A 27,658-nucleotide genomic window follows, 5' to 3' on the forward strand; every position below is an offset into this window, starting at 1 on the left:
CCAGTAACCCAAGAGTGGGATCCACTTATGACATAAAAAGAAACTGAGTTAAGAGTTGAGTATTTGTGAGAAATTTTTACTCCCATTGAAAGAATTTCTACTCTTCTGTTGGGTTAATAAACTCAAGAATAATACGTTTCAAGCTACCGTAAAACATTGGTCACCTGGCAAAAAATCAAGTTTAAATATAAAATAACCTTAGCCATATTTTTAACTTAAAATTGCACTTGAAATTGGATGCATAATGTTGAGAGAACATTTTCACTCTCTCAACATCTTTTTATTGTCTACTCAGTAGACGGTATTGCTTTTTCCTCGCTAGCAGAATTCTGAGTTTATTCAAGAGTTGGACAACCATTCATTTCACGGGCTCTTTCAGCCCTGGGTAATGAATATTAATTTGACTAGGGAACCAATCCCATTATGTCCAATTCAATTGTGATAATTGGTTTAGGAAGAAGGATTTAATACAATGCTGGGCAATTAAATACAAAGGGTTGTTTTCCTAGGGTGGGAAATTTATGATATAAATTCTTTTTCTTCTAACGTTTATAATGTTATGCATCCTTGGAGCTGCCGCAGACATATCACTGAGCTACTATCCTAGAATAATCCACCTCCAGCATATATTTGTATATGAGATAACAAATTGCCTACCGTTTAAGTAATTTATGGTCAGGTTTTCCGATACTCCAAACTGAATGTCCACTGACTTCCCTTTAACTTCAGGATTTTGGATCAATCACGATTTGCGTTTATTAAGTCTCTTCCTATGCCTGCATTAATCAGACTACTCTAAATAAGAAAAATAAAAAGAAGTTTATTTTTTACCCACACTAATTCTGCTACATTTTTAGTGGATTTCCAGGTAAACTTCAAATATTTATTTAGGGATTTCTTATGCTACTGTCTTATGCCTTTCCTACCTGCGTGCATGGTGGTCACTGAACGACAGAGAGATGGAGCATTCCTAGAGACTTCACTTCCTCAAAAACAATGGTGATAGCCGCTGGCAGGCCACTGGTCAGACCAAGATATGTGACCAAAACCAAACGCAAGCGTCAGGGGAGTGTAAGAAGCTCTTGGATATTTAGTGAGCTGTAAAAATCTCCGCCATAGTGAACCTGGTCTAGATTTAGAAATGTTAGAAATGATAGATACTATGACTAGGGAACTTACCTCTCTGACTATATAAAAATAAGAAGAGATGCCTTTGAATCCTTTGAATTCTTTTAATTATTTGGAGGAAAACTTTTAAGAAATATACTTTTTTAAAAAGTAAACAAGAAGTTTTATGGAATTTAGAAGAGGAGAAAAAACAAGCAGCAGAAAAGTGAGGATGTATAGCAGGAGGGATTGTGTGTGTGCACTGGAGTCTGATGGATCTATATTTGTATCCCAGCTTCACATGCCAGCTAGGTAACTCAGGGAAACTTTTTAAAGTATTTGAACTTGGATTACTCTCCTGTAAAACAGGAACAACATTAGTATCTATTCCATGGGTTTTTTTTAAAAAAAAATGTGCTTGGCTTATAGAAAAAAAACTGCACTAAAATTGATAAATATTATTGTATTATATAATATTGTAAGTATGGTTGTTAAATAAATTCCTCAATAATACATTAAAGAAACAACTAGGGAATCCAATATAGCATAGCCATCTATGTGAACCAGCATTTTCTTTTATTCTATAAGTTTGCTTCTCAGTCTGCAAGTATTATATTTAAAATGCAGAATGGGTACAATGAATAAATGTTTTATTTTACAAGTAAAATAGCCCATTCTTTCTTAAGCAAGGTTTTTTATTCCCATTTTTCATGTGCTTGCTCGGCATTTTCCGATCATGTTACAATTTTGTTAATGGAAATAAAAGCGATTAACTATATGTAAGCTGATATTAGACAATTACAGCAAATGTGGTACCACACCAATAAAGTGTGGAAGATTTTCTTAATAAATAAAGTTTTGGATTACCAATTCTTCTGTATGGCATTTTCCAGTTGCCTGTTGCACATCTATAGGAGATGATTCAAGGGAGATTCTGTGATACTGATATTTTAAGTACATGTTTGTATAAACAGCATCTTATTTTTCAAACAGCATCTCATTCTTCAAAATTGGCTACACTTTCATATTTTGCATATACAGAGATCAAGAATAGCATGGGTATAAAAAAAAATCTCTTTATGTCACTATCATAGATTGAATTTTGTCCTTTTCTTTTTTTTTTTTTTTTTCTTTTTTTATGAGACAGAGTCTCACTCTTGCCCAGGTTGGAGTGAAGTGGTGCAAGCCCAGCTCACTGCAACCTCCAACCTCCACCTCTGGGGTTCAAGCGATTCTTGCGCCTTAGCCTCCCAAGTAGCTGGGATTACAGGTGTGCGACACCACGCCCAGCTAATTTTTTGTATTTTTAGTAGACATGCAGTTTTGCCATGTTGGCCAAACTGATCTCAAACTCTTGAGCTCAAGCAATCTGCCTGCCTTGGCCTCCCAAAGTGCTAGGATTATATGCGTGAGCCACTGTGCCTGGCCTGAATTGTGTCCTTCTGAAATTCTTGTTGACTGGGTGGAGCTTCCTAACCCTCAGCGTGATTGCTGTTTGAGATAGGGCTCTTAAGGAGGTAATTAAGGTTAAATGAAGTCATAAGGGTGGGGCCCTGATCCAATATAACAGAGAAATCAGGGCTGCATGTACCCAGGGGAAAGGCTGTATCAGGACAGGCAGTCAGAAAGCTGCCATTTGCAAGACAAGGAAAGAGACTTCAGGAAAAGCCAATCCTGCTGGCACTTTAATTTTGTACCTTAATTTCTATTGTTTAAGCTACCCAGTCTACCATATTTTGTTATGGCAACCCTAGAAGACAAATACAATCACCTAAGGGCAACTGTTGCCATTAATTAATATGTACTGTCTGTTGAGCTTCTGTATTTGTGTGTGTTTTCGTGTGTGTGTGCTCTAATATGTTTGGTTTTGGAGCCTTTGTTAACTGGAAGAAGAGGGAAAGCAGTGCTTCCTTCTTCTGTAGGTAACCCTCTCCTCATCAGCACATTTGTGTGTGTGTGTGAGTACCTGTTATATACTGAAAACAAGGATACATACTGGGCAATAATAGCAAAGAGGATAAATACATCCTATGTCTTTTAAAGGCTTAAAATTTCCCAGCAAAAATAAATATTATACAAATAAATTCAATAAGGCATGGTCAGCGTCATGGTATGACAACACATTTTATGAATCTTGGTCTGTAGACATGACCTAGTTAAGGTGGGTGAAGAGAGGCTTTACTAAGGAACAGAAATTTAACTAAATAATGACAAGGAGGTAGATGGGGAAAAAAGGGAAGTGGAGAAATCCATACCCACACATCAACAGACTTTATTCTATTCTGAGACCTTCATTTCTGCATTAGGCTGTATACGGGCATTGAAGGTTTTTGTTTGGGGGTGTAATAGAGGGAGTTTCTTAACAATAGAGGGAGTTAAGTAATCAATATCTGCAATAATCTGCCATCATTATCTGAAGAGACAATTCTTAGGTATCCTGTTTTATTCTCTTCAAAATAAAACATAATGTTCACTGGAGTTTGATGGACATGGATTTGTATCCCAGCTTTGCTACATGTTAGCTGTGTGACTTAGGGGTAAGATTTTAGCCAAGCAAATATTTTTTTATTCAAACAGTTAATCAACAAATATTGAAAACAAATCTAATTCTGCCAGAGATTTAATGGTTCAGGAGAGGTAGAGGCCACAGCAGACCACAAGTAGGAGCATACAGCCTGTGGGAAAAGATTAGGATAAAGAATGTGGGCTGATTTGTGAAAGGTACATTTTTACCATGTAGTTACATTGTGTCACAACTGATATATTGGACTAGAAAGGTGGAAGCTGAGTATATTAGTCTGTTCTTATGCTGCTAATAAAGACATACCTGAGACTGGGTAATTTATAAAGGAAAGAAGTTTACTTGACTCACAATTCCACATGGCTAGGGAGGCCTCACAATCACGGTGGAAACTGAAGGGGAAGTAAGACATGTCTTACATGGCAGTAGGCAAGAGAGAGCTTGTGCACGGGAACTCCTGTTTATAAAATCATTAGACCTTGTAAGACTTATTCTCTACCACAAGAACAGTATGGGGTAAACCACCCTGATGATTCGATTATGTCCACCTGTCCCTGCCCTTGACATGTGGGGATTATTACAATTCCAGGTGAAATTTGGGTGGGAACACAGCTAAACCATAACACTTAGGGATGTAGTAATGATAGTGGTGGCCGCTCTGGGGCAGCCGCTGCCATGACACCAGCTGCAGGGGCAAAGAAGCAGTCGGGGCTGCACAATCCAAAGAGCCAGCAGGACCTAGGACCAGGCAGAAGCCCCGCCCCTACTGAAATGGCTGGGTGGGAGCCTCGCACTCCCCAGGTGCAGCTGCAGCTGCCCAGCCATGGCTCTGGACCTGGGCATCCCTGTGCTCTTGGGGGCCAGGAGCAGGCAGGAGCCCCTCCCTCCCAGCCACAGTGGGAGCCGTCCAAGCTGCAACTGCAGACACTGGCATCACTGCACTCTCAGGGGTCTGGGAAACCTGCAGGGTCCGACCCCTGCAGGCTTGGAAGTGTCTTGCTCCTGCTTCTTGGCCTCTCCTCCTCCCAGCTCCCGCTTCAATCTCGGAGCAGAGTTGAGGTTGAGCCCAGGTGCTGTTGCAACCTATCTGGGTGTGTGCACACTTGGGAGAATGCTGACATGCCAGCCCTGCTGTCTCATACTGCTCCAGACTTTGGGCACTGAGCAGTACCAGGAGGAAGGCCAAGGCAGGACTGAGGACAGTTCGGTGCTGGCCTGCACGTGCTCCTCAGCATAAATAGCCTGGGTGCCATGAACAGTGGCAAGAGGCAGACAGGCTCCTGGGCAGAAAAGGGCAGGTCCCTGGTGAAGCCCCAACTTCAAGGCCTGAAGCCTGGGGGCCAGGCTGCCAGTACCACAAACTGGAATGGAAACTTATGGTGCTTTTTCCAGGCCCACCCATGGCCACCCATGGACCAATCAGCACATACTTCCTCTCCTCTGAAGCTCATAAAAACCCTGAACTCAGCCAGACTCAAAAAACGAGGACCGACACAACGAGCTGCAGAGAGGAGCTACCCAATCCAGGGTCTCCTCTCTGCTGAGAGCTGAGCAGATGTTGGGACTGCCAGCTGTAGAGAGGAGCTATGCACTCTAGGGTCTCCTCTCTTCCAAGAGCTAAACACTCATCTGGCCACCCTGCCTGCAGAGAGGAGTTACCCAATGTAGGTCTCCTCTGAGCTGTTCTGTCACTCAATAAAGTTTTTCTTTGCCTTGCTAACCCTTCAGTTGTCTGCATACCTCATTATTCCTGAACACAGGACAATAATTTGGGACCCATTGAATGGCAGGGCTAAAAGAGCTGTAACACAAGCAGGGCCAAAACATGCTCCTTGTTCATCATGTTGTGGGTGACAAGAAGGAGAGAAGGAAAAATAAGAGACGAGCTGAAGCCCTATGGGGAGCCCAGACCTAGGAGCTTCCCAAGCCAGGGCTGTGACACCCTCTTTGGGGCCCTGTGGTTTCTGGCATCACCATGTTCCCTGATGCCAGCTGTGGAAGCTGCTTGTGGTATGCCCGGTTCAGCCACAGCCTCACAGGGAGCTAGCACCTGGACCAGCTCCTGGAGCTTCCTGTCCTGCAACAGCCAGTGTGCCTGGCTGTGTGCAGTGGCCAGACCCCACACTCACTTTTCACACACCCCTTACCACTCTGCTCGCCCCTGGCAGGTGTGGGATCCAGGCCAGTAGTGCGAACCACACATAGACTGCCAGGTTGAGTGGGCAGAACAAGCCCAAAAGACCCAAGCAAAACTCAAGCAAGAGCACCACTGGCCACAGAGGTTTCCATCTGGAAAAGCCTCACCCCAAAGATCCTGTAACAGTAACAATAATGATGACCAACAGCTAGATACTGCAAAAAAAAAAAAAAAAAAAAACCCTAAAAACAAAACAGTCAGGTGCAGTGGTTCGTGCCTGTAATCCCAGCACTTTGGGTGAACAAGGCAGGAGGATAGCTTGAATCCAGGAGTTCAAGACCAGCCTAGGTAACAAAGTGAGATCTGATCTCTACAGACAATAAAAATTAAAAAAGAAAATTCATCCTGCATGGTGGCATACATCTGTAGTCCCAGTTATTTGGCAGGATGAGAGCATGAGGCAGGAGGATTACCTGAGCCCAGGAGGTTGAAGTTGCAATGAGCTATGATCATACCACTTGAACTCCAGCCTAGGTGACAAAGCAAGACCCCATCTCTTAAAAAAATACATCTAATCTGAGTTTTTTATTATATGTCAAGTCACCTAACATCCAACTCCTGAAGTGTTGACATGGTGGAAGACAATGTGTTTTGGCATCACTTCCAAATCTGCCATTATTACTGTAGCCTTAAAGCATCTTGGCCTTGGGCTCCTTATCTTTAAAAGGGAATACAATTCACTAGATCTAGTAGACTTTCTAGGATTGCTATGAAGTGAAAATGAAAAAATGAATCAAAAAAGAGTCATCCCATATACACACAAACTCACAAAACTCATTAAAGGCAAAAGTTGGCCTTTGGTGGTCAGGTGTGATGGCTCAGGTCCGTAATCCCAGTGCTTTGGGAAGCTGAAGCGAGAGGAATGCTTGAGACCAGAAGTTTGCGACCAGCCTGAGCAACCTAGGGAGACCCTGTCTCTAGAAAAAGATAAAATAACCAGGCATGGTGCTATGTGCCTGTAGTCCCAGCTACTTGGGAGGCTGAGGCATTAGGATCACTTGAACCCATAACATCGAGGCTGCAGTTAGCCAAGTTCATGCCACTGCACTGTAGCCTGAGTGACACAGCAAGATCCTGTCTCAAAAGAAAAAAAAAGTTGGTCTTTAGTGATATAAAAGAAAGATTAACATAGTAAGGCAAGGAATCTTTTTACTTCTTTGTGTTCCCAGAATTGTTAATATTACATGGAGGTTTAGGGAAAGAACTTGATAAATGTGTGTTGACTTATACAAAATTATTGAAAGTAAAGTAATTTTGGATGCTTTCAGCTTCAACAGAGGAAGGAAGACAAGAAATAATAAAGGAAAGAGGAAGGAAGGAGGAGGGAAGGAAGGAATCAAGGAAGGAAGGAAGGAAGGAAGGAGTGAGGGAGGAAGAAGAGAGCAAGACAAGTAGGGAAGAAAAAATAAAGAAGGAAAGAAGTTAAAACAACTTACACTTAACTTGTATTAGCTTACATAACAAAAAGCTGAAAGTAGGCTTATCCAACTGAAGATAAAGACAAATTGATTTGAGGAAATGGAAGGAAGATGAGTATTTCAGAAAACAGAAGGTCTTGAGTGTTGCTAAGAATGATAGTATCATGGATGGAGATGAGAAGTTTGGGAGAGGAGCTATTGTTTTGATCAACACATTATCTTTGATACTTCTATATTCAATAAATAATTCTGATATACATTTAAGTTTTAAAAGCAGTGCTTGAGAATATTTTTTCACGGAGCAGGAGTGAGAAGCACTTGTACTGGACTGGCAGTGCCAAATGCCCCTTATGATCCCTGAGAATATTTTTTCACAAGAGTAACACTACATATTTGAACTCTGGTTTTTCATAATGTTTTCATAAAGTGTTTGTTTTTTCCTCAAAGCAGAAAAATTAAGGTGTGCTTCCTTTGTAGAATAAATTATAAAACGTGGTTCATCTATCATGCTATCTTGTACAGTTCTTATTATCTAGTGCAACCAAGTGTCAATAGTACAGAAATATTAAATGTTCTTAATGATGCCCTGAGGCTCAGCCATATTGACAAGCACATCTCTAACCACCAGCTAATAAACTGATCATTATTTAATTAAATTTGTATATTAAGGATGAATGGCCCTCTTTGCTATTGCGAAGATACTTTCATTTACTCAACAGGCAATATTTAGAGACTATGATGCCCCAGAGCTCAAAGACAACTTAAGTAAGACTGTTTACATGCAGAGTACAGACCTACAGACCAGGAAACAAGAATACACAATCCACCATACTAAGTACTTTAATTGAGATGCATGTGTGGTCCTTTGGCAGTGGATTCAGTCTTCACAGTAAACTTGCACTAGGTTAATTCAGAAAGTTTAAGTGATTTGTCAAATTGCATTAGTTTATAAGAGGCAAAATAGTGTTTAAGTCTTAATCTATTACTATGAAGTCTCTATTTTTCTCAATAGCTTCTGATTATTTGTAAATTAAGAATCAATCCATGTATAATACAGGTAGTACAAGTATTATTATTACTATTGTTATTTTAGAAACACAGTCTCGATCTGCCAGAGTGCAGAGACAAGAACAGGGCTCACTGCAGACTCGACCTCCTGGGCTTAAGCAATCCTCCTACTCAGCCTCCTAAGTAGCTGGGACTAAACGCATGAGCCATCACATCGGACTTATTTTTATTTTTTGTAGAGGTTATGTCTTGCTATGTTGCCAAGGCTGGTCTGGAAATCCTGGTCTCAAGTGATCTTTCTGCCTTAGCCTTCCAAAGTGCTGTGATTATAGGTGTGAGCTACTGTGCCTGGCCACTGCATGGATTTTTTTAAGTGTCTCATATACCAACTTAAATTCCCTAATCCACCCTTTTGGTTGCGATCTGTATATTGATACACATGTGTTGTTCACTGAACTAGTCAGGGTTATCTAAAGAAACAGAAGTAATCATAAATACTATACATAATTATTAAATATATTTATATTATATATCATATATAAATAAATATTTGTTATATACACTAAAGAGAGAGAGAGAGGAGATTTATTACGGAAATGGACTCATACAACTCTAGAGTCTTGAAAGTTCCACGATCTGCCATCTGTAAGCTGGAGAGTCAGGAAAGCCTGTGGTGTAATTCAGTCTGAGTTCAAAATCCTGAGACCCTAGGGACGGGGCAAGGGCAACATAGGAGTGGGGGTGAGGCAGGCGGCTCTGGTGTAAGCCCCAACGTCCGAAGGCCTGAGAATCAGGAACTCCAATGTCTAAGTTGAAGAGAAGATGAATTTCGCAGTTCGAAGAGAAAGAAAATTCACTCTTCCTTTTTTGTTCTTGTTCTGTCCGGGGTCTTAACAGATTGGTTATTACCCATAACAGCGACCACGGATCTTCTTTATTCAGTCTACTAATTCAATTAATATTCTTTTCTGGAAACACCCTCACAGACACACACCTAGACATAAAGTTTTACCAGCTACCTGGGTATCCCCAAACCTAGTCATGTAGACAGATAAAATTAACCATCACCTCCAACAAACCACAAACCCACCTACGGTACCAGGGTGTCTATCTTCAAAAGGACTCACCATCAGCCACGTAGGGGCAATATCCAGCCTCTTCCATGAACACGTAGGCCTTGTTCTAGTCCTGAATCAATCTGGATTTCTTCCCTCCCATTTCTGGTTTTGTGTTCTGTCATTCTCCTGTGCGAACAAATTGGTCTGTCTCCTTCTCAGGGACCAGCTCTGCCAACCAAGGGGAATTCAAACTGCCTGTTCTAGTTCATAAAACCTTTCATTACACCTTTTCCCCACAGCAACTGATGCTAGTAAGCTTTAGATTTTCTTAATTGAGTAGACCATGGGGAAGCAATCTATTAATGTTTCTTGGAAGTAAGGCCTGCCCCAAGGTGACGTGTAGTCACCAACCCTAGACTGAGAGTTTTGCAAAATTTAATGCTCCATCTCTAGTAAGCATGTTTTATCTCCATGAGAATAGGAAAAGTGGATGTTCCTCCTTGGTGGAAATGGGTTTTTCAACACAAAACCATTTCAATCTCAAACCAATTAACACACCAGACCCAGTTTTGGCACAAATGAGACAATAACAACTGCGGATAGCCAGGTTGAAATGCACATATATTGCTACTAAGAGTTGTCCCAAGACTGCATGAAGAGAGCGCTTTACAGAGAAAGCAGTTTTGCAACAATTTCATGCTTTCCACCACTCTCACTTTGCCAGTTTTCAATTCCTTTTCCAATCACATATAAATTGTTGTGTTTCTTCCTGATCTTTACCTACTCCCATTTCTTGCCTCCATTCACATTACATATATTTTAGTATCCAGTTTGACACATTGACTACTTAGCAAATATAAAATCGTTTTGGGGTAGAACCCACATTAAAAAAGAACTTTCAATAATGTCTTCCAAGGGATTAGAAAACTAATATTTGCAGAGAGATACATACATTTGATGCTGAAATGCTAAAGAATACTGACATACATTTTAGTACATATATCTAATAGCAATGAAAATGATAATTTAATCTTTATACTCCTTATTTTATTTCTTTTTCTGAAAAGGAATCCTGTTTGTCTACTGCTTGACTCTCTACAAAAACCAATTATTATTGAATTGAAAATTATTTCTTTCAATTTTTACAAACAGTTTCAATAATAAAAATTCTTGCAGTACATTTATTTATTTTTATATGTACTAAGAGGAAATTACAAATTGCAATACTTATGACATAAAATTATCTCAATATTTTCTGAAGATGGTAATTTCCAGTTACTTAGGTGAGCAGCATGGATAAGTTTGGGGAGGCTGCACCGACAATTGTGCATCTGGAAAGAAATGCTGGGAGTTTATAACATATAATGTCAAAAAGGGAAAAGGAGATGGCCATGAGGGAAAGATACACAACATATGCTTGTATTTTAGTATGTCCGCAGCATCTCTTTTCCTAAGATTTACATTTCTTCTATCCATCCTTATTATTGCCGCAGGAGCAGCCATATTACAACCTGATCTTTTTTTTCCCTGAGCAGAGTTGATTGGTTTTCCAGGAAGACACATGGCTCAAACTTGGCTGATAATAAGATTATTCTAGTTACCAAAAATACTGAGCTACCCCAAATGGCTGATTCAGTGGTGGGAACCAATACCCAGCTGAACCAGCAGGACTCTTTCCCAAAGTTTCTGCCCTTGAATCCAAAAGAGCTGGGGAACGAATTTCTTGGTTACCAAAGCCATGCTTCCTACTTCACAACCAATGTGGAAGATGTTCTACGGGGGAAGAGGCCAAACAGGAAGATACATGAAAAGGAGCAGGGGAAAGATGAAAGAAAATCTCTGAAGTTGTTTGAATTATTGGATTAATTGATTTCTGAATCCAAGAGTTCCCCTTAATACATTTCTCCTCCTTAAGCTAGATTTTTTTTCTTTTTTCTTTTTTTTTTTTTTTTTTTTTTGCAGGGGGGACAGGGTCTCACTTTGTCACCCAGGCTGGAGTACAGTGGCATGATCTCGACTCACTGCAGGCTTCACCTCCTGGGCTCAAGTAATCCTCCTGCCTCAGCCCCCCAATTACTGGCACTACAGGCATGTGCCACTATGCCCAGCTAATTTTTGTATGTTTAGTGGACATGGGGTCTCATCATGTTGCCCATGGCTGGTCTGGAACTCTTGAGCTGAAGAGATCTGCCCATCTTGGCCTTCCAAAATGCTTGGATTACAGGCATGTGCCAGTGTGCCCGGCCTTAAGCCAGTTTTGACTGAGTAGCTGTCACCTTAACCGAACACACGTTAACTATTTTGTACTGTACAGAAGAGTCAATGAACTGGTCAGAAGTGCAGCAAGGTACACCGGCCATCATGGCTTTGCATATGTTCAGGTCAGGTAATGATCTAATACTTGAGAACAGAACACAGTGGTTATCTTGAAAGTCTCATGGATCAGGGATGCACCCCAAATTGTGTGGCACTGCTGTTCTGCTGCAGCTTCATCCTCAGCCATTTCTCTGGACCATGGCCACTTGTCCAAACTGCAGAATACCCTCTTTGGAAGAATGAGGAAATGGTGATCAGATTATGTCAGATGTCCACTTTATTCAAAAAACAACATAAAGGACAATAAGACAGGAGGCAGACTGAATAATACCAGGTTGGGATGGGTGACATTTTGTACCCAAAAGAGCAGGGTGCTCTATCATTCTATATATATAACCTGTCTCAGTAACCTGCATCCTTTTTCCTCTCTCTTCCCTTACCCAGACCAGGTTAGCATTCTTTCCCATTCTGTATATTAGTAGTTAGAAGAAAAAAAAAAAAAAAAAAAAAAAAAGGAAAGATAAAATGAGTAGGGATATGAGATTTTCTAAATTTAAGTGAATCAACTTTCTAGATGTATGGACTTCAGACATGAGCTTAAGACAGACAAAGTATATGCAGGTCTTTCCCTTTATTGTGCCTAATTAGGGATAGAATGAGCTTATCACGGTCAGCTAACTTAAACTCTTGAGTATAAGCTTTTCAATGACAATATTTCATATAACATACTTGAATGTGTATGAGTATATGTGTGTATGTGTGACATGTTTTATTACCAGTTTATGGACTTTTTAAAAAGATGTCTGGTGGCGTGGTTCGGCTTTGTGTCCCCACCCAAATCTCACCTTGAATTGTAATAATCCCTGCATGTCAAGGTCAGGACCAGGTGCAGATAAATGAATCATGGAGGTAGTTACCTCCATGATGTTATTGTGATAGTGAGCAAATTCTCAGGAGATCTGATGTTTTTAAAATGTGTTTCCCCCTTCACTCCACAGTTCTCTCTCCTGCCATCATGTGAAGGAGGTTGTGTTTGCTTCCACTTGTAGAATGATTGTAAGTTTCCTGATGCCTCCCCAGCCATGAAGAACTGTGAGTCAATTAAACCTCTTTTCTTTATAAATTACCCAGCCTTAGGTATTTATTCATAGCAGTGTGAAAACAGGCAAATACAATAAATTGGCACTGGGTAGTGGGCCTCTGCTGTAAACATACACAAAAATCTGGAAGCGACTTTGGAACTGAGTAACAGGCAGAGGTTGAAACAGTTTGGAGGGCTCAGAAGAAGACAGAAAGATGTGAGAAAGTTTGGAACTTTCTAAAGACTTATTGAATGGCTTTGACCAAAAAGCTAACAGTGATATGGATAATGAAGTACAGGCTGAGGTGGTCTCAGGTGGAGATGAGGATCTTGCTGAGAACTGGAATAAAGGTGACTCTTGACTCTTGCTATGCTTTAGCAAATAGACAGGAAACAATCTGCCCCTGCCCTAGAGATCTGTGGAACTATGAACTTAAGAGAGATGATTTAGAGCATCTGATGGAAGAAATTTCTAAGCATCAAAGTGTTCAAGAGGACACAGATTATACAAGTTTGGAAAATTTTCAGCTTACTGATGCAGTAGAAAAAGAGAACCCATTTTTGGAGGAGAAATTCAAGCTGGCTGCAGAAACTTACATAAGTAACTAGGATCTATATGTTAATCACCAAGAGAATGGGGAAAATGCCTTGAAGCCATGTCAGAGAACTTCATTGCAGCCCCTCTCATAACAGGCACAAAGGCCTAGGAGGAAAAAATGGTTTCACTACCCAGGGCTCCCACCCCTGCTCTATGCAGCCTTGGGACATGGTGACCTGTGTATCAGCTGTTTCAGCTCCAGCTTTGGCTAAAGTGGCCAAAATAAAGCTCAGACCATTGTTTCAGAGAGCATAAGCCCCACACCTTGGTGGCTTACACATGATGTTGGGACTGTGGGTGCACCAAGAACTGAGGTTTGGGACCTCTGCCTAGATTTCAGAGGATGTATGGAAAGACCTCTATCTCCAAGCAGAAGTTTGCTGCAGGGGCTGACCCCTCATAGAGAAACTGCTAGGGCAGTGCAGAAGTGAAATGTGCGGTTGGAGTCCCCACTGGGGCATGCCTAGTGAAGCTGTGAGAAGAGGGCTACCATCTTCCAGACCTAAGGATGGTAGATCCCCTGACAGCTTGCACTGTGTGCCTGGAAAAGCTGCAGGCACTCAGTGTCAGCCTGTGAAAGCAGCTGGTAGTGGGGCTATACCTTGCAAAGCCCCAGGGGTGTAGATGTCCAAACCACTGAGTGCCCACCTCTTGCATCAGTGTGACCTGGATGTGAGACCTGGAGTCAAAGGAGGTCATTTTGGATCTTTAAGGTTTAATGACTGCCTTATTGGATTTCAGACTTGCGTGGGGGCTGTAGACCCTTTGTTTTGGACAATTCCTCCCATTTGGAATGGGTGTTTTTATTCAATGCCTGTACTCTAATTGTATTATGGAAGTAACTAATTTTCTTCCAATTTTACAAGCTGATAGGTGAAAGGAATTTTTCTATTCTCAAATGAGACTTTGTACTTGAACTTTTGGGTTAATGCTGGAATGAACTAAGACTTTGGGGGACATGGAAGGGCATGACTGTATTTTGAAATGTGAGGACATGAGACATGGGAGGGGCCAGGGATGAAATGACATGGTTTTGCTGTGTCCCCACTAAAATATCACCTTGAATTGTAATAATCCGCACATATCAAAGGCAGAATCAGGTGGAGATATCTGAATCATAGGGAGGTTTCCCACATGCTGTTCTCATGTTAGTGAGTGAGTTCTCACGAGATCTGACGGTTTTATAAGGGGCTTCCTCCTTCATTCTGCACTCATTCTCTCTCCTGCTGCCCTGTAAAGCGGTTTCTTCCACCATAATTGTAAGATTCCTGAGGGCTCCCCAGACAAGCTGAACTGTGAGTCAATTAAACCCCTTTCCTTTATAATTACCCAGTCTTGGGTATTTCTTAACAGCAGCATGAGAATGGACTAATACCTCTGGTAACTAACTCCAGATTAAAAGTATTCATAGAAAACTCCTAAATTTAGTCTTTTTCTTAATTTTTTTTCTTGTTACTCTGAATTGGAGGGATTCCTTCCTGGGTAAAAGTAAGTGTTTTTGTGCCTTGTTAGTAATCATCTGAGGGCAGAAAGCCTGTGTCTACATTAGCTTGCTGTTTTTCTTCAGGTAGTAACTTAGAATTCCTGCCAAACTGGTTCAACTCCAGGTCTCTTAAACAAAAGTCAAGGGGTCTGAATAATAAATAGTCATCATAGGACCCTGATATTCATGACGCAATTTGACCTTTACTCATGAATTTTTGTGTGATTCTGAACCACTTTGTCTGAAGTCCAGAATGAGATTATTACCTAAGTGACACAGTAATTTGGTAAGAACCCATATAAAGCTTAACACAGAAGCTAACTGGAAATACCAAATAGGAAGAATAAGATGTGAAGAGAAGGGCTAGGTGTTAAGAGATTTGGAGAGGAAGCATGAATCTTTAGTACAGATGTGACATATAAGGTGAGTTGGGATTTGGGGAGGAAGGATGAATTGAGAATCTTGAGTATAGATATGAAATAGAAGATGAGCTGTTGACCATCATGTAGGACATGAGGCCTGCAGCAGCAAGTAGGAATGCCTGTGGACTGCAACCCGCTCATGGGAAAAGTCATGTGAAAGGGTGGATGCAGGGTGGTGCCCCACAAAAAGCTGACCAAAGTGGATGAGTTCGCATTCATTAGAATATGGCTTACTCAAAAAGACAAGCATGGGTTAATTTGAAAGAATAAAATCTATCTAAAATTCAGCACCTCCTGGACACAGTGCAATTGGTTCCCCCTGGCATATTAGGGCAATGTGCCAGATACTGGTGTTGGAAGGCAATAGATTCTCAGTTAGGCAAATGCATCCCCTTTCTACCACCAGCACTGCTGATGCTCTGGTTTGTGGCAGATATTATGGAAATAACATCCTAAAAACTCCCAGGCTATTCCTCTTACCTCTTCACAATATATCTGCCGCATGTGAGCCCAAGAGATCCCTTCAATTTGTTAAGTTACATTCAATCACTCCTCTGCTCAACAACCTCAAATTGTCCTCATTTAGGGAAAGCCAAAGTTCTTACAGTTTATAAAGTTCTCTCTGTTCTCCTTCTCCCACTCCCTACTGTTCTGACCTTGTCTACTTTTCATCTTCCCTGTGTTCATTTCCCTCCAACCACAGGTGACTCCTCTCTATTTTCCAAGCATGTTAGGCATACATCCTTCTCGGGGCTTTTACACCTGTTGCTCCCTCTCCTGGAAGGTTGTTCTTCAGATGGTTATACCTGGGTCCCCACACCCCTCCAAGACTTTGGTAAAGGGTCAGCTTCTCAAGAGGCCTTCAGGGCTTGCTCTCTAAAATGGCAGTCCTCATGGGCACTGGAAATCTTTCTCCAATTGTAATTTTCTGTATAGCCCATATGGAAAGTGAGGCACATGTGCTGGCATTTATTTATAGATTTTGTTTATCCTCTATCTCCTGATGCTTAAACACAGACTTTGCCTGTTTCATTCACTTTTTCGTAGCACCTAATAGCATCTGTCATATGATATCCTCTCAATACATATTTGTGGAAGCAACGATTCATTGAGCTGAGCCCTCCCTTCAATACCTAGCTATGCCAACAATTAAAATTACTATTGTATTTATTTTAGATGCATATAAATATACTCATATATATATTTATATACATATATTATGTATATATTATATATAATTATATAATTATTATATATGTATATTATATATATGTATATAAATGTATATACACCTAAAAGGTATATACCTTAAAGGATGTACCATAAAATAAATCTATATATATATATATATATCCTAAAATAAATCACTCTAGAGAGATAGATTTCTTTTATATATATTATATATAGGATATACATATCTAGATTTCTTAAATATATTGCATATATTATATATAGAGAGATATGATAGGTTTATTTTAGGGTATAAATACATATATATTCCCATAAACATATATCTCTATATATAATATATATATTCCCATAAACATGTGCATTCGCATGTATATATATCCCATATGTTTGTGTGTGTGTTTATTATGTCAGAAAAAAAGGTAACAGAAAGAATAAAATAAAAAAACGAAAAGAGAAGTATCACTGGCAGAAATACCAAAATACTTCCATTGAAAAAAGGTTCAAAGGATATTTCAAAAATAATTTAAAACATTCTAAAGAATTGCTAAGGAAAAGTCACTGTTTTTATAAGTGCTGAGTCACTGGTCACTTGCAAGAGAAAATTTTTAATTTTGAGGAGATTGGAAGGAACATATGAAAGGGTTTAAAAGTTAAATGGACCCAGGGAAGAAAGACAGGACTTCTTGAAGAAATAGATGATTCCAGGTCCAAGACAGGAAATGTACCTGGTACATCTTATCATATCATAAATTAAGCATGTTATCAAAAAGTACTTGAGAGTCAATTTGAACAAGATATTATTGGCCAAAGAAGAGACAATTTGAACATTAATAAGAACAATAAATGTTATGGAATGAAAGAAATTAAATATGATTATATACTTGAATTCATAATGACAAAAAATGAGAAAAGAAACAAATCATTCATTGGGAAATATTACAAAACTTGCTCATTATTTTCAAACTGTTACCTACAAAAAACAAGCATTTACATTGCTGTTTTGATACTATCTATAAAATTGATAGGCTAAACATTAGATGAAGGGAGTTTTCTCTTTACAGATGTTTTCATCTGATAAAGAAGATATAATAAAATTAGAAGTGATCATTTTGCAACTTTTGTATGAACTATTAAATCTTGGTGCTGATCATCGACTACTGTTAATATAAAAATGAGAGACAATTGGGCATTGTGTGCTTCCTAACGGCAAAACCTTCAACCGAAACAGTCTTGACAAAAGAAGAAACAAAACAGATTCTCATCAAGCCTCTATAAACAGCTACCAATTCACAGAGGAACATATTATGCTGCACCAGGGGAATATAATCAACAATATATAATAGACCACAGAAAATGTACAAGGCAAACAACCCAGTGTCTTCAAAAAATGAACCACAAGAAAGAAAGAAACTAGGCAGAGCTTATGAGAGAGACTTAAAGAAACATCAAACAATTATATGTGTGGATTTCACATAGACTGATTTAAAAAAAACATACTCATGAGACAATTAGATATTTGAACTTTGAGTGGTTATTTGATATTACAACATTATTTTTGACTTCAGTAAAGTTTCAGGATACAAAATCAATGTAAAAAATCAGTAGTATTGCTATACACTAGTAATGCTCTAACGGAGAGCCAAATCAATAACACATCCTATTTAACAAAGAACTCAAACAAATTTACAAGAAAAAAACAAACAACCCCATCAAAAAGTGGGCAAAGGATATGTACAGACATTTCTCAAAAGAAGACATTCATACAGCCAACAGACACACAAAAAAATGTTCATCATCACTGGCCATCAGAGAAATGCAAATCAAAACCACAATGAGATACCATCTCACACCAGTTAGAATGGCGATCATTAAAAAGTCAGGAAACAACAGGTGCTGGAGAGGATGTGGAGAAATAGGAACACTTTTACACTGTTGGTGGGACTGTAAACTAGTTCAACCATTATGGAAAACAGTATGGCGATTCCTCAAGGATCTAGAACTAGATGTACCATATGACCCAGCCATCCCATTACTGGGTATATACCCAAAGGATTATAAATCATGCTGCTATAAAGACACATGCACACGTATGTTTATTGCGGCACTATTCACAATAGCAAAGACTTGGAATCAACCCAAATGTCCATCAGTGACAGATTGGATTAAGAAAATGTGGCACATATACACCATGGAATACTATGCAGCCATCAAAAAGGATGAGTTTGTGTCCTTTGTAGGGACATGGATGCAGCTGGAAACCATCATTCTTAGCAAACTATCACAAGAACAGAAAACCAAACACCGCATGTTCTCACTCATAGGTGGGAACTGAACAATGAGATCACTTGGACTCGGGAAGGGGAACATTACACACCGGGGCCTATCATGGGGAGGGGGCAGGGGGGACGGATTGCATTGGGAGTTATACATGATGTAAATGACGAGTTGATGGGTGCTGACGAGTTGATGGGTGCAGCACAGCAACATGGCACAAGTATACATATGTAACAAACCTGCTCGTTATGCACATGTACCCTAGAACTTAAAGTATAATAATAATAATAATAAAAAGCAACAAAAATATAATAAAATAAAATACCCAGGGAAACATCTAACTAAGGGAGTGAAAGAACTCTACAAGGAGAACTACAAAACACCAGTAAAAGAAATCATAGATGACATGAACAGATATAAAAACATTCCACGATCATGGATTGGAGGAGTCAATATTGTAAAAATGACCATACTGCCCAAAGCAACCTACGGATTCAATGCTATTTCTATCAAACTACCAATATTATTTTTCAAAGAATTGTAAAATCTAAAATTCACATTGAACCAATAAAGAGCCTAAATAGCCAAAGCTATCCCAAACAAAAAGAACAAAACTGGAGGAATCACATCACCTGACTTCAAACTATACTGCTAGGCTACAGTAATCAAGACAGCATGGTACTCATACAAAATCAGTCAAACAGACCAATGGAACAGAAGAGAAAACTCAGAAAAAAAGCTGCACATATATAGCCATCTCATCTTCAACAAAGTTGACAAAAATAAGCAATGGGGAAGGCACTCCCTAGTCAATAAATGATGCTGGGATAATTGGCTAGCCATATGCAGAAGAATGAAACTATATCCCCTACCTGTTACATATCCAAAAATCAACTCAAAATAGATTAGAGATTTAAATGTGAAACCTCAAACTATAACACTACTGAAAGATAATCTAGGAAACTCTATATTAGACATCAGCTTTAGGAAAGGATTTGTGACTAAGTCCTCAAAAGCAATTGAACAAAACGAAAATTGACAAGTGGGACCTAATTAAACTAAAGAGCTTCCACACAGCTAAATAAACTATTAATAAACAGATAATCTACAGATTTGGAGAAAATATTAACAAACTATGCATCTGACAAAGATCTAATATCCAGAGTATATAAACTACTTAAACAACTCAACAAGCAAAAACCAAATCACCCCATTAAAAAATGGGCAAAACCATGAACAGACACTTCTCAATAGAAACATACTAGTGGTCAACAATCATATGAAAAAATATTCAACATTATTAATCATCAGAAAAATGCAAATCAGAACCATAGTGACATACCATCTCACACCAGTCAGAATGGCTATTATTAAAAAGTCAAAAGATAACAGATTCTGGCAAGGCTGTGGATAAAAGGGAGAAGTTATACACTGTTGGTGGGAATGTAAATTAGTCGCTATGGAAAGCAGTTTGGAAATGTCTTAAATAAAATAGAACTACCATTCAACCTCGCAATCCTTTTACACGGTATACATCCATCAGGAAACAGATCATTCTACCAATAAAACATACACACTCTCATGTTCATTGCAGCACCATTCACCATAACAAAGACGTGAAATCAACCTAAGATCCCACTGATGGTGGAGTGGATAAAGGAAATGTGGTATATATATATGATGGAATACTACACAGCCATAAATAAGAACTAAATCATGTTCTTTGCAGCAACATGAATGCAGCTAGAGGTCATTATTCTAAATGAATTAACACAGTAACAGAAAACCAAATACCATATGTTCTCACTTATAAATAGGATCCAAACATTAGGTACCCATGGACATAAAAATGGCAACAGTAGAAACTGGGGACTACTAGACGTGGGGAGGGAGGAAGGGGCAAGGGTTGAAAAACTGTTGGGTATTCTGCTCAGTATCTGGGTGATGGGATCTTTTGTACTTCAAATTTCAGCATTATGCAATATACTAATGCAAGAAACTTGCATATATATCCCTTGAATCTAAAATAAAACTTAAAAAAAATAAAAGTAGAAAAATTCATACATTATTGCTAATTTATCTTAGGTGTGAAAAAGTAAATGTATCCCCTTATTTCTTGAAATTATATGATATCTGATATTTTCTTCACTGTTCAGGTCCTCTACCTTCCCTCATAATTCTTCTATAACAACTAACACTTTGAGTTTAGCTTGTGTTTGTCAGAAGTAGGGCCTGGGATGAAGTAGATGACTTATTGTAAATTACTTAATACAGAAGTAATCTTAGGGAGTCCCATAGGGGTGTGCAAGGAGAAAAGAGAGGAAAAGGCAAGAATAGTAAAAGTGCAAAACTCTTAAAAATAAGAAAACATATTTCATTACATTTGTAAGCTTTCTTCCTTTATCCAACTAGATTTCAACATCCTTGAGACAGCAAGAATAGATTCCTACTCATTTATTGTAATCATGGAATTTTGTTTATAGAAGATGTTCAGTAGTGTTTGTTAAGTACATGCATGTATATATAATTGAAATTTTTGTTTAATTTGATAGTTCTTTTCCTTCAAAATATAGCTTGCCTTTTTTTAACCCATGTAGCATTAGTATAGGAGAGGCCTTTATAGTTTTCCATTGAAATTACTGAAAAATTCACTTAACTTAATATCCTTAAAGCTACATGACCCACAATTAATCTTCTTTCTTCATTGTCACTTTCAAACTAAAACAGATTTAGTAAAACCTCAAAGAGGACTCAAAACTCCTTAACTGGATATTCATACTCCTCTGAAATTGTGGAAGAAGTGTCATTTCCTACCTTTATTTTTCAGTATTTCACTATTGAAATAACCTTTTCAATCAAACAAATTTATACACTATTTCTTGACTGTATCTCAGTCTTTTCCACTTTTATTTACTTCTTCAATGAAAATTAAATAAGAAAGTGTATATAGCATGTGATGGGATTTTATCAACTTTAGGATAGTTTAAATTTAAAAGTTTTCTGTTTCTATGCCTTCAAATGTGAATTACCTGCTGAGGCTCTGCCTAGTACCTACTGAGAGATTTTGTTGTTGAAACTGTTTATCAAGTTATTGAGCAGAGTGAAAGAAAATTGTGAAAATCATTGAATGAACTTCTGTTATACATATGATAGTCAACCTCATGTGCATATTCTCAAACGTTCAGAAATTAGTTGTTTCTATTGGATTTCTCCCACTGTGTCATTTTATCGGCCAGTTTCCACAAGCCCACATTTGCTTCCTCAACACCTCCAACTGTAGAGATGCTTATCACTTGTTAAAAAGAACATCACAATTCACACACGGAGGTCCTCTACATTCTCTCAAAATCTCGCTCTAGTAATTAACCCTTTGTGCTTAGTTTGCGTTTGCCAGAAGCAAAAACAAACAATGCTGAGATGAGCATTGTGTGCAAGTGATTTATTGAGCAAGAACTCTCTGCAGAGACCCATAAGGGTGTGGAATGAAGGGAGTAAAGAAGCCAAGTGAGATAAAGTCTCAGCCTCAGCCAGTTTCTGCAGGGGAGCCTAGGTGTGGTACTTCAGACAGTTTTTCAACTGGAGACATGGGAAACACTCAAAGAGTCTGAAAATAGGAAACCTGCAGGAATTCTGAGGAGGCGGTCAGCTTGGTTGTCACAGAGATAGAGCGGGGTGAAGAGTACCACCTCTGAAGTCAGCGGCTTGAAGATTAAATGTTAAATCCTGGCTCCTCTGCCTTAGCATTCTGATCTGGAAAAGGGGATAAGAATAGCACCCACCTCATAGAATTATAATAAGGATTAAGCGATACAGTACATACAAATCATTTAGAACAAGTGTTAGGATTGATCGGTAATGGATGCATTAATTAATAAATGTCCTGAAGCACTAGCTCTGTTGTTAAAGATCTGCAAAAGTCAGTGATAAATATAGCTCTGAGCAGTTAGATAATGATTATACAAGAGTCAGTAGGGATTCAAGTTATAAGGGGGGGATGTCTTAGGTCATCTCCCCAGGCTGCTGACTCTGAGATGATGATTTGCATGCATTGAGAAACACTTATGGAAACAGCACCTAAGAAGGTGGAGAGAAATAGAAATGGGATCTCCAGGAATACTTGGGAGGCAACACAGGGCCATATTTTCAGGGAAAAAGAACACAAAATTGGGACAGACTCAAAGTGCTGCTTGATCATGAGGGGGCTGAATCTCGTGATTGATTGGATCAGAATGGTGTTTGATGTCAAGAACAAAACAAGATTCAAATGACTATAAGCAAAGTATGATATAACAGAGGAAACAAGAAGATTCATTTGATGATATCTACTGTGAATCATCTCATTTAATTCTCACAACAACCCTATAAAAATGACTAGTATTATCCTTTTTTATAAGATGAAAAACCATATATGAAGCTTCAGTGATGTGTCCAAGTTAACACATCTACTAAGTGGAACAGTTGTGACAAAATCCCAAGTCTGTCTTACTCCAGGGCTTGAGTCCTTAACTTCAATGCCAAAATTTGGTTTTAAACGTTTGTCTACAAGAGAGTCATCATCAGGCACTTGACCATTAAAGCTCATGAGAATATGGCTTGTTGATGGATCATATCAAGTCTGAAGACTTCCTCCTCTCACCAAAAAAAAGAAGTCACAATATGCTGAAGTTAGAATGTTGTTCCAAGCATTAAGTATGTTTATTAGTGGAGATAGAGAACCAGTGAACAATCACTAAAAAGTTTTTGTCCTATCTGTGCCAAAACTCAGCATCCAATATAACTCACAGTTATGACGCTGAGTTTCATATGAAACTACTTTCTATCGCTTTTCCTTTTTGGAATCTACTTTCATCCTACTTACTTAGATTCCAAAAAGGAAAAACAACATTCAGCAGGGAGCTGATCAAATACATTAGTCTGAAGCATAAAAACAAAGAAGTATGACTATAACAGGATTTTTTTTTTCCACTTTGATCACTATTAATGTGTCAGCAAGCATGAGACCATTTCTATTCAGCTACTGTATCAATGCCAATTTAGGAACAGAATCAGAATAATTGGCTCAACATGCCTCTAGTCACTTGTTTATCTAAGAGTAAAATAATGAGAGACATGTTGGCAAATTAGGTGAAAATGAATCCTGCTCATAATCAAACAAAAATGCAATACATCCGACAGTATTCTTGTATTGAGCTTCACCCCCTGCCCTAATTAACTGACTGGAATGACTTTCTAAATGTTATCTTATTCAGCCTTTTGAAAGATAGGATGTTCCACTTAATGGGAAATCTGCATTTTAATGTAAAGCTGAAACACAAGACTTTGTTTTTGCTACTCCAAATGGAAACAGATTTATTTTAGAATGATCTTTTATTTAGTGTAAAATTATAGATCTTTATAATTTTAAAACCAGAATGAATGCCTGGAGTAATATACATATACAGACAAACAGGGAAAACGTTGTTACTATCAATATAATCTAGGCAATAGAATAAAAACTTATAAAGGTGGCATATCACTGCTGGTAAACAGTTTTTAAAGAAAACAAGTGAGTGTCTGAATAAAACGATAATCAGAGTAATCTGATTCTGAAATAATTACAGATAGTTCCAACTTTTGTTAAAAATTAATCTGGCAAGATATAAAGTTCCACAGGCTTTATAAATGTATACTGGAAAGGTGAGTAGACAAATAAGTTCAAATCATTTTTAATCTGAATGTTTATTTCAGAGATGAACTAGGAGATCTATACAGGGAAACCTAGAAAGTCCACCATATGTACTTAAAACCAGTAGAAACTCAACTAGTCCTTATGATGCAAAATGAATACAGGGATAATGTGGGTTTGGCAATCAGATAAGTGTGAATTCAAATGCCAGTTGGAAAATTTATTAGGCCTCAGACGGCTTATTTAACTTCTTGTCCCTCAGTTTCTGCAGTTAGACAATCTATTTTTAAGAAGACAATTTGAAATAAGGAAATATAATATGTGAAAAGATCTAGAATTATACTTTACACAACATAGGAACATTAACCTCTTTCATCTTTGAAGAAGTCATTTTGAGAAGCTGAAAGTCTGACTTCTAAAACAACTGTGAACTATTATTGACAGGATTGACATCTTAATTAAGAAGTCTACTGGAGATGGTAGCAAAACTGACCTGTTGTCAACATGTGTAGACAACCTCAGAACAGGCAGAGACTGTTATCTGCAGGTTTAAAGGCACACTCTACAGACAAAATGGCTTCCAGAATGATTTCAATTGTTTTATGTGCCCTGAAATGAACCAGATAGTTCCATATTTAATTTTAAATACAAAGTTTTCTTCAATTTATTAGTTTTACAAAGTTATACATAATCAAAAATGGCATGAAGAACTGGTTGACTGAATAACTGGGTGACTGAATAATTTGGCAATTAAACTTGAAAACTAAACTTGAACAAAATTATTAGCTGTAAAATTCTTAGTCACTCACTGAAACCATTTTAACCTCAAATTCCTGCAAATCTGAACATTACCAATTCTGACAATGGGATAGAATTTTAGTTAAGGAAAAATAAAGCCAAGAAAAAAATTGTCAGTGTAAATCTATTTTGAGTGACACCAAATATAACAGGGTAACATCAATCTTTATTAAGTAGCAACCAGAATTCTTGAGATTATTATGATGAGATTTCTTGTTTTAGTCAAGAAATTAGAGTTCCAGGCAGAACTGTGCTATACTCCTATTTGTATGTAACAAACATATGCCATGGAATCATAAGATAATATCTGTCTACCCACATTAGCAAAAAATAACATTTAGCTAATACATTTGATTATTAAAGACATACTTCTCTCAAGCTTCATATTACATTTTTCAAAGATACAAATTTTATTAGAAAAATAATGAGACTGGTAAAAAAAATTCCAGTTTTCATTGAAGAACTGTGATATCTATCTTAATACTCCGAATTTGGATAGTCTGATGAATTGTCTTATTTATATTGTTTATATAGATGTCCTCTGTACATTTTTTGATTAAGAGAAATTGGACATTTTTAGCCAAAGAAACTGTGAAGTTATCTTGAAATTAAGCCAAAGGAGTTTGGGCATATTTCTATATACAAAGTGTGTGAGAAAAAATGAACGTAAATATATTTTTATTAGATTAAATTAAATATATCTTGTTATAAAACAAAATACTATTGCCAATGTAGGTACTACAACGTACACAACAGTTTGAATTTAAATATGACTGATAAATTGCAAAGAATACTTCCATTTCATAACAGGAAACAATAGATAAAAATACAGTATCAGTCTAAAACAACTTTAAAAGAATAATATAAGATTTCTAGAATGGCAAATTGAAAAAATTGACAAATTCTTTTCCCCAAAAGCAATGACAAAATGGACAAATTTTCAAAGATAACCATTTAAGTCTTCTGGAAATTGACAGATATTATATGATAAATAAGATACACGAATTTACGAAAACCTACTGAGCCTCAATAAAAATAGTAGAGCACTGTGGAATTGCTGTCTGGGGCTGCTCTATTCTGCCCCATCCCAGCTCTGTGTTCCAAAAGTTCAACCTCAAAGTGCAGGGCATGGCATGAGCCTTCACTGCCAGAAAGTCTGCATACACAGTGATGTGTGCCTACAGGAGGGACTGCAGGGGTGCTAATGAGCTACTGAATTCTCCTTAAAACTATCATCTGGGATACACTTTGAAACTACCAAACATTGAATGTGTTCACCAAACTACATCGATCCATTGGCAAAATTTGAAAGCTCTGCTTAATACCCCGGTAAGTACAGCCTCTACTGCTGTTTAAGTACAACCTCTAAACCAGCATTGGATATGACTAAGCCATATTGATTTAAGAACTTCCAAAAAGAAGCCAACTTTAAACATAAAAACGCAAATTAAATTAAAAAACAAAACAAAACAAAACAAAAAAACAGAGCAGAGACATCAGCCACCGCACAAACCGCAAATTAGTCCAAACAAGTTGCTAAACAAATTTTTAAAAAGGAAAGGTAGTGTTTTATAGCCCTTTAGGAGGACTATATTAATGACAATTTATTGTGTATTTTCAAATAGATGGCAGAGTAAACTTTGAATGTTCCCAACACAAATAAATAATCAATTTGTAGTGATTGATATTTTAATTACCCTGGTTTGATCATTACAATTGTATACCTGTACCACACATTACACTGAACTCCATAAATATGTACAATTAATAAATGTCAATTGCAAATTTAAAAAGCAAAAAAGAAACAAACATCTACTCTGATAAAAGGAATCAGGATATAAAATGCTGCAAAATGTTATCTGAAAAGCCCAGTGTTCAGCATGACTTTTTATTATAATATTTAGCAAACCAAGAATACAAGGAGTCCTCCTTAAACTGATAAAGGATATCTACAAAAATTGTACAACTATCCTCATAAGTTTAGTGAAAGACCGTATAATTCCTTTTAAAATCAGAAAAAGGCAAGGATGTCTGTTCTCATAACCTCCCATTCCATGAGGTAACTATTAATTCTATCACTACGGGAAAAAAGGACATCAACAGATATTAACACAGGCCTGGAAATCCAGGCATTGCAATTGGGCAAACAGACAAATGGGCAGCAGCAATAAAAGATGATGAAATAGAAGGGATTCAGATTGAAAAGGCAAACCTAAGATTGCCTTTATTATCATATGACCTGATATTGTATGTAAAAATTCCAAGAAAAGTAACAAAAACTGTTAAAACAAATAAGTTCAAGATCAAGATCACAGTATTTAATGCCAATATACAAATATTATGTTCTATGAACTAGTAAAGGAAAAGTTTTTCTCTACTCACAAAACTGTTGACACCAAATGTATGAGTATTTTCTCCCCGTAACACCCAGTTCTCTCACTCTCCAGACTCCAATTGAATGTCCTGTAATTTAATTGGATTCTAACAGTTAGTACCTGGATTTAATATCAAACTACACAGG

The sequence above is a fragment of the Macaca fascicularis genome, chromosome 7 (genome assembly GCF_037993035.2).
Source record: "Macaca fascicularis isolate 582-1 chromosome 7, T2T-MFA8v1.1".
Classification (NCBI taxonomy): domain Eukaryota; kingdom Metazoa; phylum Chordata; class Mammalia; order Primates; family Cercopithecidae; genus Macaca; species Macaca fascicularis.